At 31.5% G+C, this 10,319-nt stretch overlaps 1 non-coding gene across 1 annotated transcript; it reads right to left on the reverse strand.

Moving 5' to 3' along the window:
* Positions 1–9,924: 9,924 nt before the first annotated feature.
* Positions 9,925–9,997, reverse strand: TRNAT-UGU (transfer RNA threonine (anticodon UGU)). Its single transcript has one exon. It is a non-coding gene; the product is annotated as a tRNA-Thr (tRNA).
* Positions 9,998–10,319: the final 322 nt, after the last annotated feature.

The raw sequence follows: 10,319 nt of genomic DNA on the forward strand, positions 1-10,319 counted from the left end.
ATACAGATACAAAATTGGTCATACTTTCCATGGCTTTCCAACTTTAGGATCCATAGGGTGGAATCATTTCAAAATGTTATAGCCGGACATCTTTATAGAGTTATTTGAAGTCATTACTGGTCATTACCCTGAGTCTGCTTGCAGGTGCAGAGTATATATGCTTATATGTTCAAATCTGCCTTCAGTTATATCTATTGGCACCTATGTATCAGTTCAAAATATCGGTATCAATTGAGCAAAATGAAATCTGCTCTATGCAATGCATCTTGATATGTGCTTTAATGCTCTTTTTAAAGTAAAATAATTGGAAATCTTTTATATTAATTTGATAATGATAGTGAATAACCATGTAAGGAGTATCAGTTTGAAGGAAATTGGTCCAATAAAAGATAACACAAATATTTTCTTGAAATCAGTCAATAGATTAGACTGAATGTGATATGTCTCTTTCTAATTTGGCTATACAAGTGTGTATATTCATCATCTTTTAATTTAGTGTACTAAAGCAGAGTATTGCAATATAGGGTGCTGCATCTTAAGTTTTAGCAGCTGTAACAACAATGAAGCATTAGGCCCCAGTGAACTCATGACACCTGGTTTACAAGACCAGTGCTCTAAACCCTGAGCTATGAGACCATTTGGTTAAGTGTTTTTAGACACATTTTGGTGTCTGGTTGAGGATGGAAAACAATATACAGCAAATTTCAAATCTTTTCCAGTAAATGTACTTTTTTCAGTTACAATTGTTGTGTTTATGGTCATCTTAAGGTACTTCAAGATTGCATCAAGACAGTCACAAAACTTGGAAAAGCAGTTGTAGTCGTCTATAATGGACTAGGAATGTATTACTTTCCTTCTTAAAGAGCTGTAGGAGAGAGGCCAGGTTAACATAAAACAAAATATTTTATCCTCCTGCCTTATAAAGGAACACTTCAACTTTGGTTTTCATTATACTTTAACACTAATATGTCAATTTAAAATGTAGGATTATGTATACTGTTTCTTTCACTTGGTCCTATTTATTGTGATGTTGATTTCTTTACTGTATTATTTATGGGGACATTTATGAAAACATGTAGAAGTAGTGGAAGACACCTATGTAAATTGGTGAATAGAAATGATTCTAAAACTGTAAAAAGTAATTCATAGCAATTTCTAACTTTTTTAGCAAATAAAAACCAATATGTCATTGGATTTTATTAATTGTATCTCATTGTCCAAAAATCCACTTTTTACAAATGGCCTATTCTGATATATATGCAATATCTATAATTAAGGTATACCTGGTAGACACTTTGAATCAAATTCTTTAAATGCATTTTAAAATTGGCTGTTTTATGATAGTGTGTATATAATATAGATACAAAATTGGTCAAAGTTTCCATGGCTTTCCAACTTTAGGATCCATAGGGTGGAATTATTTCAAAATATTATACCCGCACATATTTATAGAGTTATTTGTAGTCATTAGTGGTCATTACCATGAGTCTGCTTGCACATGTAGAGTATATATGCTTACATGTTCAAATCAGCCTTCAGTTATATCTATTGTCACCTATGTATATCAGTTCAAAATATCAGTATCAATTGAGCAAGATGAAATCTGCTCTATGCAATGCATGTTGATATGTGCTTTAAATGCTCTTTTTAAATTAAAATAATTGGAAATCTTTAATATTAATTTTACAATGATGGTGAATAACCATGCTGGCAGTATCAGTTTGAAGGAAATTGATCCAATAAAAGATTACACAAATATTTTCAACTATGCTCTTGAAACTAGTCAATAGATTAGACTGAATGTGATAAGTGTCTTGCCAATTTGGCTATACAAGTGTGTGTATTCATCATCTTCTCATTTAGCATACTAAAGCAGAGTATTGCAATATAGGGTGCTGCAAATTAAGTTTTAGCAGCTGTAACAATAAAGAAGAATTAGGCCCCTGTGAAAGTTGAACTCATGACACCTGGTTTACGAGACCAGTGCTCTAACCCCTGAGCTATGGAGCCATTTGGTTAAGTGTTGTTATACACATTTTGGTTTCTGGTTGAGGATGGAAAACAATATACATCAAATTTCAAATCTTTTCGGGTAAATGTACTTTTTTCAATTACAATTGTTGTGTTTATGGTCATCTTAAGGTACTTCAAGATTGTATCAAGACAGTCACATAAAATTGGCAAAGTAGTTGTAGTCGTCTATAATGGACTAGGAATGTATTACTTTGCTTCTTAAAGAGCTGTAGGAGAGAGGCCAGGTTAACATAAAACAAAATATTTTATCCTCCTGCTTTATAAAGGAACACTTCAACTTTGGTTTTCATTATACTTTAACACTAATATGACAATTTAAAATGTAGGCTTATGTATACTGTTTTCTTTCAGTTGGTCCTATTTATTGTCATGTTGACTCCTTTACTGTATTATTTATGGGGACATTTATGAAAACATGTAGAAGTAGTGGAAGACACCTATGTAAATTGGTGAATAGAAATGATTCTACAACTGTAAAAAGTAATTAAAGTCTAACTTTTTTTAGCAAATAAAATACAATATCTCATTGGATTTTATTAATTATATCTCTTTGTCCAAAAATCCACTTTTTACAAATGTAGACACTTTGAATCAAATTATTTAAATGCATTTTAAAATGAGTTTTCTTATGTTAGTGTGGAGTGTATATAATACAGATACAAAATTGGTCATACTTTCCATGGCTTTCCAACTTTAGGATCCATAGGGTGGAATCATTTCGAAATGTTATAGCCGGACATCTTTATAGAGTTATTTGAAGTCATTACTGGTCATTACCCTGAGTCTGCTTGCAGGTGCAGAGTATATATGCTTATATGTTCAAATCTGCCTTCAGTTATATCTATTGGCACCTATGTATCAGTTCAAAATATCGGTATCAATTGAGCAAAATGAAATCTGCTCTATGCAATGCATCTTGATATGTGCTTTAATGCTCTTTTTAAAGTAAAATAATTGGAAATCTTTTATATTAATTTTATAATGATAGTGAATAACCATGTTAGGAGTATCAGTTTGAAGGAAATTGGTCCAATAAAAGATAACACAAATATTTTCTTGAAACCAGTCAATAGATTAGACTGAATGTGATATGTCTCTTTCTAATTTGGCTATACAAGTGTGTATATTCATCATCTTTTCATTTAGTGTACTAAAGCAGAGTATTGCAATATAGGGTGCTGCATCTTAAGTTTTAGCAGCTGTAACAACAATGAAGCATTCGGCCCCAGTGAACTCATGACATCTGGTTTACAAGACCAGTGCTCTAACCCCTGAGCTATGAGACCATTTGGTTAAGTGTTTTTATACACATTTTGGTGTTTGGTTGAGGATGGAAAACAATATACAGCAAATTTCAAATCTTTTCCGGTAAATGTACTTTTTTCAGTTACAATTGTTGTGTTTATGGTCATCTTAAGGTACTTCAAGATTGCATCAAGACAGTCACAAAAATTGGCAAAGTAGTTGTAGTCATCTATAATGGACTAGGAATTTATTACTTTGCTTCTTAAAGAGCTGTAGGAGAGAGGCCAGGTTAACATAAAACAAAATATTTTATCCTCCTGCCTTATAAAGGAACTCTTTAACTTTGGTTTTCATTATACTTTAACACTAATATGACAATTTAAAATGTAGGCTTATGTATACTGTTTTCTTTCAGTTGGTCCTATTTATTGTCATGTTGACTCATTTACTGTATTATTTATGGGGACATTTATGAAAACATGTAGAAGTAGTGGAAGACACCTATGTAAATTGGTGAATAGAAATGATTCTACAACTGTAAAAAGTAATTCAATTCTAACTTTTTTTAGCAAATAAAATACAATATCTCATTGGATTTTATTAATTATATCTCTTTGTCCAAAAATCCACTTTTTACAAATGTAGACACATTGAATCAAATTATTTAAATGCATTTTAAAGTGAGCTTTCTTATGTTAGTGTGGAGTGTATATAATACAGATACAAAATTGGTCATACTTTCCATGGCTTTCCAACTTTAGGATCCATAGGGTGGAATCATTTCAAAATGTTATAGCCGGACATCTTTATAGAGTTATTTGAAGTCATTACTGGTCATTACCCTGAGTCTGCTTGCAGGTGCAGAGTATATATGCTTATATGTTCAAATCTGCCTTCAGTTATATCTATTGGCACCTATGTATCAGTTCAAAATATCGGTATCAATTGAGCAAAATGAAATCTGCTCTATGCAATGCATCTTGATATGTGCTTTAATGCTCTTTTTAAAGTAAAATAATTGGAAATCTTTTATATTAATTTGATAATGATAGTGAATAACCATGTAAGGAGTATCAGTTTGAAGGAAATTGGTCCAATAAAAGATAACACAAATATTTTCTTGAAATCAGTCAATAGATTAGACTGAATGTGATATGTCTCTTTCTAATTTGGCTATACAAGTGTGTATATTCATCATCTTTTAATTTAGTGTACTAAAGCAGAGTATTGCAATATAGGGTGCTGCATCTTAAGTTTTAGCAGCTGTAACAACAATGAAGCATTAGGCCCCAGTGAACTCATGACACCTGGTTTACAAGACCAGTGCTCTAAACCCTGAGCTATGAGACCATTTGGTTAAGTGTTTTTAGACACATTTTGGTGTCTGGTTGAGGATGGAAAACAATATACAGCAAATTTCAAATCTTTTCCAGTAAATGTACTTTTTTCAGTTACAATTGTTGTGTTTATGGTCATCTTAAGGTACTTCAAGATTGCATCAAGACAGTCACAAAACTTGGAAAAGCAGTTGTAGTCGTCTATAATGGACTAGGAATGTATTACTTTCCTTCTTAAAGAGCTGTAGGAGAGAGGCCAGGTTAACATAAAACAAAATATTTTATCCTCCTGCCTTATAAAGGAACACTTCAACTTTGGTTTTCATTATACTTTAACACTAATATGTCAATTTAAAATGTAGGATTATGTATACTGTTTCTTTCACTTGGTCCTATTTATTGTGATGTTGATTTCTTTACTGTATTATTTATGGGGACATTTATGAAAACATGTAGAAGTAGTGGAAGACACCTATGTAAATTGGTGAATAGAAATGATTCTAAAACTGTAAAAAGTAATTCATAGCAATTTCTAACTTTTTTAGCAAATAAAAACCAATATGTCATTGGATTTTATTAATTGTATCTCATTGTCCAAAAATCCACTTTTTACAAATGGCCTATTCTGATATATATGCAATATCTATAATTAAGGTATACCTGGTAGACACTTTGAATCAAATTCTTTAAATGCATTTTAAAATTGGCTGTTTTATGATAGTGTGTATATAATATAGATACAAAATTGGTCAAAGTTTCCATGGCTTTCCAACTTTAGGATCCATAGGGTGGAATTATTTCAAAATATTATACCCGCACATATTTATAGAGTTATTTGTAGTCATTAGTGGTCATTACCATGAGTCTGCTTGCACATGTAGAGTATATATGCTTACATGTTCAAATCAGCCTTCAGTTATATCTATTGTCACCTATGTATATCAGTTCAAAATATCAGTATCAATTGAGCAAGATGAAATCTGCTCTATGCAATGCATGTTGATATGTGCTTTAAATGCTCTTTTTAAATTAAAATAATTGGAAATCTTTAATATTAATTTTACAATGATGGTGAATAACCATGCTGGCAGTATCAGTTTGAAGGAAATTGATCCAATAAAAGATTACACAAATATTTTCAACTATGCTCTTGAAACTAGTCAATAGATTAGACTGAATGTGATAAGTGTCTTGCCAATTTGGCTATACAAGTGTGTGTATTCATCATCTTCTCATTTAGCATACTAAAGCAGAGTATTGCAATATAGGGTGCTGCAAATTAAGTTTTAGCAGCTGTAACAATAAAGAAGAATTAGGCCCCTGTGAAAGTTGAACTCATGACACCTGGTTTACGAGACCAGTGCTCTAACCCCTGAGCTATGGAGCCATTTGGTTAAGTGTTGTTATACACATTTTGGTTTCTGGTTGAGGATGGAAAACAATATACATCAAATTTCAAATCTTTTCGGGTAAATGTACTTTTTTCAATTACAATTGTTGTGTTTATGGTCATCTTAAGGTACTTCAAGATTGTATCAAGACAGTCACATAAAATTGGCAAAGTAGTTGTAGTCGTCTATAATGGACTAGGAATGTATTACTTTGCTTCTTAAAGAGCTGTAGGAGAGAGGCCAGGTTAACATAAAACAAAATATTTTATCCTCCTGCTTTATAAAGGAACACTTCAACTTTGGTTTTCATTATACTTTAACACTAATATGACAATTTAAAATGTAGGCTTATGTATACTGTTTTCTTTCAGTTGGTCCTATTTATTGTCATGTTGACTCCTTTACTGTATTATTTATGGGGACATTTATGAAAACATGTAGAAGTAGTGGAAGACACCTATGTAAATTGGTGAATAGAAATGATTCTACAACTGTAAAAAGTAATTAAAGTCTAACTTTTTTTAGCAAATAAAATACAATATCTCATTGGATTTTATTAATTATATCTCTTTGTCCAAAAATCCACTTTTTACAAATGTAGACACTTTGAATCAAATTATTTAAATGCATTTTAAAATGAGTTTTCTTATGTTAGTGTGGAGTGTATATAATACAGATACAAAATTGGTCATACTTTCCATGGCTTTCCAACTTTAGGATCCATAGGGTGGAATCATTTCGAAATGTTATAGCCGGACATCTTTATAGAGTTATTTGAAGTCATTACTGGTCATTACCCTGAGTCTGCTTGCAGGTGCAGAGTATATATGCTTATATGTTCAAATCTGCCTTCAGTTATATCTATTGGCACCTATGTATCAGTTCAAAATATCGGTATCAATTGAGCAAAATGAAATCTGCTCTATGCAATGCATCTTGATATGTGCTTTAATGCTCTTTTTAAAGTAAAATAATTGGAAATCTTTTATATTAATTTTATAATGATAGTGAATAACCATGTTAGGAGTATCAGTTTGAAGGAAATTGGTCCAATAAAAGATAACACAAATATTTTCTTGAAACCAGTCAATAGATTAGACTGAATGTGATATGTCTCTTTCTAATTTGGCTATACAAGTGTGTATATTCATCATCTTTTCATTTAGTGTACTAAAGCAGAGTATTGCAATATAGGGTGCTGCATCTTAAGTTTTAGCAGCTGTAACAACAATGAAGCATTCGGCCCCAGTGAACTCATGACATCTGGTTTACAAGACCAGTGCTCTAACCCCTGAGCTATGAGACCATTTGGTTAAGTGTTTTTATACACATTTTGGTGTTTGGTTGAGGATGGAAAACAATATACAGCAAATTTCAAATCTTTTCCGGTAAATGTACTTTTTTCAGTTACAATTGTTGTGTTTATGGTCATCTTAAGGTACTTCAAGATTGCATCAAGACAGTCACAAAAATTGGCAAAGTAGTTGTAGTCATCTATAATGGACTTGGAATTTATTACTTTGCTTCTTAAAGAGCTGTAGGAGAGAGGCCAGGTTAACATAAAACAAAATATTTTATCCTCCTGCCTTATAAAGGAACTCTTTAACTTTGGTTTTCATTATACTTTAACACTAATATGACAATTTAAAATGTAGGCTTATGTATACTGTTTTCTTTCAGTTGGTCCTATTTATTGTCATGTTGACTCATTTACTGTATTATTTATGGGGACATTTATGAAACCATGTAGAAGTAGTGGAAGACACCTATGTAAATTGGTGAATAGAAATGATTCTACAACTGTAAAAAGTAATTCAATTCTAACTTTTTTTAGCAAATAAAATACAATATCTCATTGGATTTTATTAATTATATCTCTTTGTCCAAAAATCCACTTTTTACAAATGTAGACACATTGAATCAAATTATTTAAATGCATTTTAAAGTGAGCTTTCTTATGTTAGTGTGGAGTGTATATAATACAGATACAAAATTGGTCATACTTTCCATGGCTTTCCAACTTTAGGATCCATAGGGTGGAATCATTTCAAAATGTTATAGCCGGACATCTTTATAGAGTTATTTGAAGTCATTACTGGTCATTACCCTGAGTCTGCTTGCAGGTGCAGAGTATATATGCTTATATGTTCAAATCTGCCTTCAGTTATATCTATTGGCACCTATGTATCAGTTCAAAATATCGGTATCAATTGAGCAAAATGAAATCTGCTCTATGCAATGCATCTTGATATGTGCTTTAATGCTCTTTTTAAAGTAAAATAATTGGAAATCTTTTATATTAATTTGATAATGATAGTGAATAACCATGTAAGGAGTATCAGTTTGAAGGAAATTGGTCCAATAAAAGATAACACAAATATTTTCTTGAAATCAGTCAATAGATTAGACTGAATGTGATATGTCTCTTTCTAATTTGGCTATACAAGTGTGTATATTCATCATCTTTTAATTTAGTGTACTAAAGCAGAGTATTGCAATATAGGGTGCTGCATCTTAAGTTTTAGCAGCTGTAACAACAATGAAGCATTAGGCCCCAGTGAACTCATGACACCTGGTTTACAAGACCAGTGCTCTAACCCCTGAGCTATGAGACCATTTGGTTAAGTGTTTTTATACACATTTTGGTGTCTGGTTGAGGATGGAAAACAATATACAGCAAATTTCAAATCTTTTCCAGTAAATGTACTTTTTTCAGTTACAATTGTTGTGTTTATGGTCATCTTAAGGTACTTCAAGATTGCATCAAGACAGTCACAAAACATGGAAAAGCAGTTGTAGTCATCTATAATGGAATAGGAATGTATTACTTTCCTTCTTAAAGAGCTGTAGGAGAGAGGCAAGGTTAACATAAAACAAAATATTTTATCCTCCTGCATTATAAAGGAACACTTCAACTTTGGTTTTCATTATACTTTAACACTAATATGACAATTTAAAATGTAGGATTATGTATACTGTTTTCTTTCAGTTGGTCCTATTTATTGTCATGTTGATTCCTTTACTGTATTATTTATGGGGACATTTATGAAAACATGTAGAAGTAGTGGAAGACACCTATGTAAATTGGTGAATAGAAATGATTCTAAAACTGTAAAAAGTAATTCATAGCAATTTCTAACTTTTTTAGCAAATAAAATCCAATATGTCATTGGATTTTATTAATTGTATCTCATTGTCCAAAAATCCACTTTTTACAAATGGCCTATTCTGATATATATGCAATATCTATAATTAAGGTATACCTGGTAGACACTTTGAATCAAATTCTTTAAATGCATTTTAAAATTGGCTGTTTTATGATAGTGTGTATATAATATAGATACAAAATTGGTCAAAGTTTCCATGGCTTTCCAACTTTAGGATCCATAGGGTGGAATTATTTCAAAATATTATACCCGCACATATTTATAGAGTTATTTGTAGTCATTAGTGGTCATTACCATGAGTCTGCTTGCACGTGTAGAGTATATATGCTTACATGTTCAAATCAGCCTTCAGTTATATCTATTGTCACCTATATATATCAGTTCAAAATATCAGTATCAATTGAGCAAGATGAAATCTGCTCTATGCAATGCATGTTGATATGTGCTTTAAATGCTCTTTTTAAATTAAAATAATTGGAAATCTTTAATATTAATTTTACAATGATGGTGAATAACCATGCTGGCAGTATCAGTTTGAAGGAAATTGATCCAATAAAAGATTACACAAATATTTTCAACTATGCTCTTGAAACTAGTCAATAGATTAGACTGAATGTGATAAGTATCTTTCCAATTTGGCTATACAAGTGTGTGTATTCATCATCTTCTCATTTAGCATACTAAAGCAGAGTATTGCAATATAGGGTGCTGCAAATTAAGTTTTAGCAGCTGTAACAATAAAGAAGAATTAGGCCCCAGTGAGAGTTGAACTCAAGACACCTGGTTTACAAGACCAGTGCTCTAACCCCTGAGCTATGGAGCCATTTGGTTAAGTGTTGTTATACACATTTTGGTTTCTGGTTGAGGATGGAAAACAATATACATCAAATTTCAACTCTTTTCGGGTAAATGTACTTTTTTCAATTACAATTGTTGTGTTTATGGTCATCTTAAGGTACTTCAAGATTGTATCAAGACAGTCACATAAAATTGGCAAAGTAGTTGTAGTCATCTATAATGGACTAGGAATGTATTACTTTGCTTCTTAAAGAGCTGTAGGAGAGAGACCAGGTTAACATAAAACAAAATATTTTATCCTCCTGCTTTATAAAGGAACACTTCAACTTTGGTTTTCATTATACTTT

This window comes from Taudactylus pleione, unplaced genomic scaffold (assembly GCF_031769625.1).
Source record: "Taudactylus pleione unplaced genomic scaffold, aTauple2 ptg000109l, whole genome shotgun sequence".
Lineage (NCBI taxonomy): Eukaryota > Metazoa > Chordata > Amphibia > Anura > Myobatrachidae > Taudactylus > Taudactylus pleione.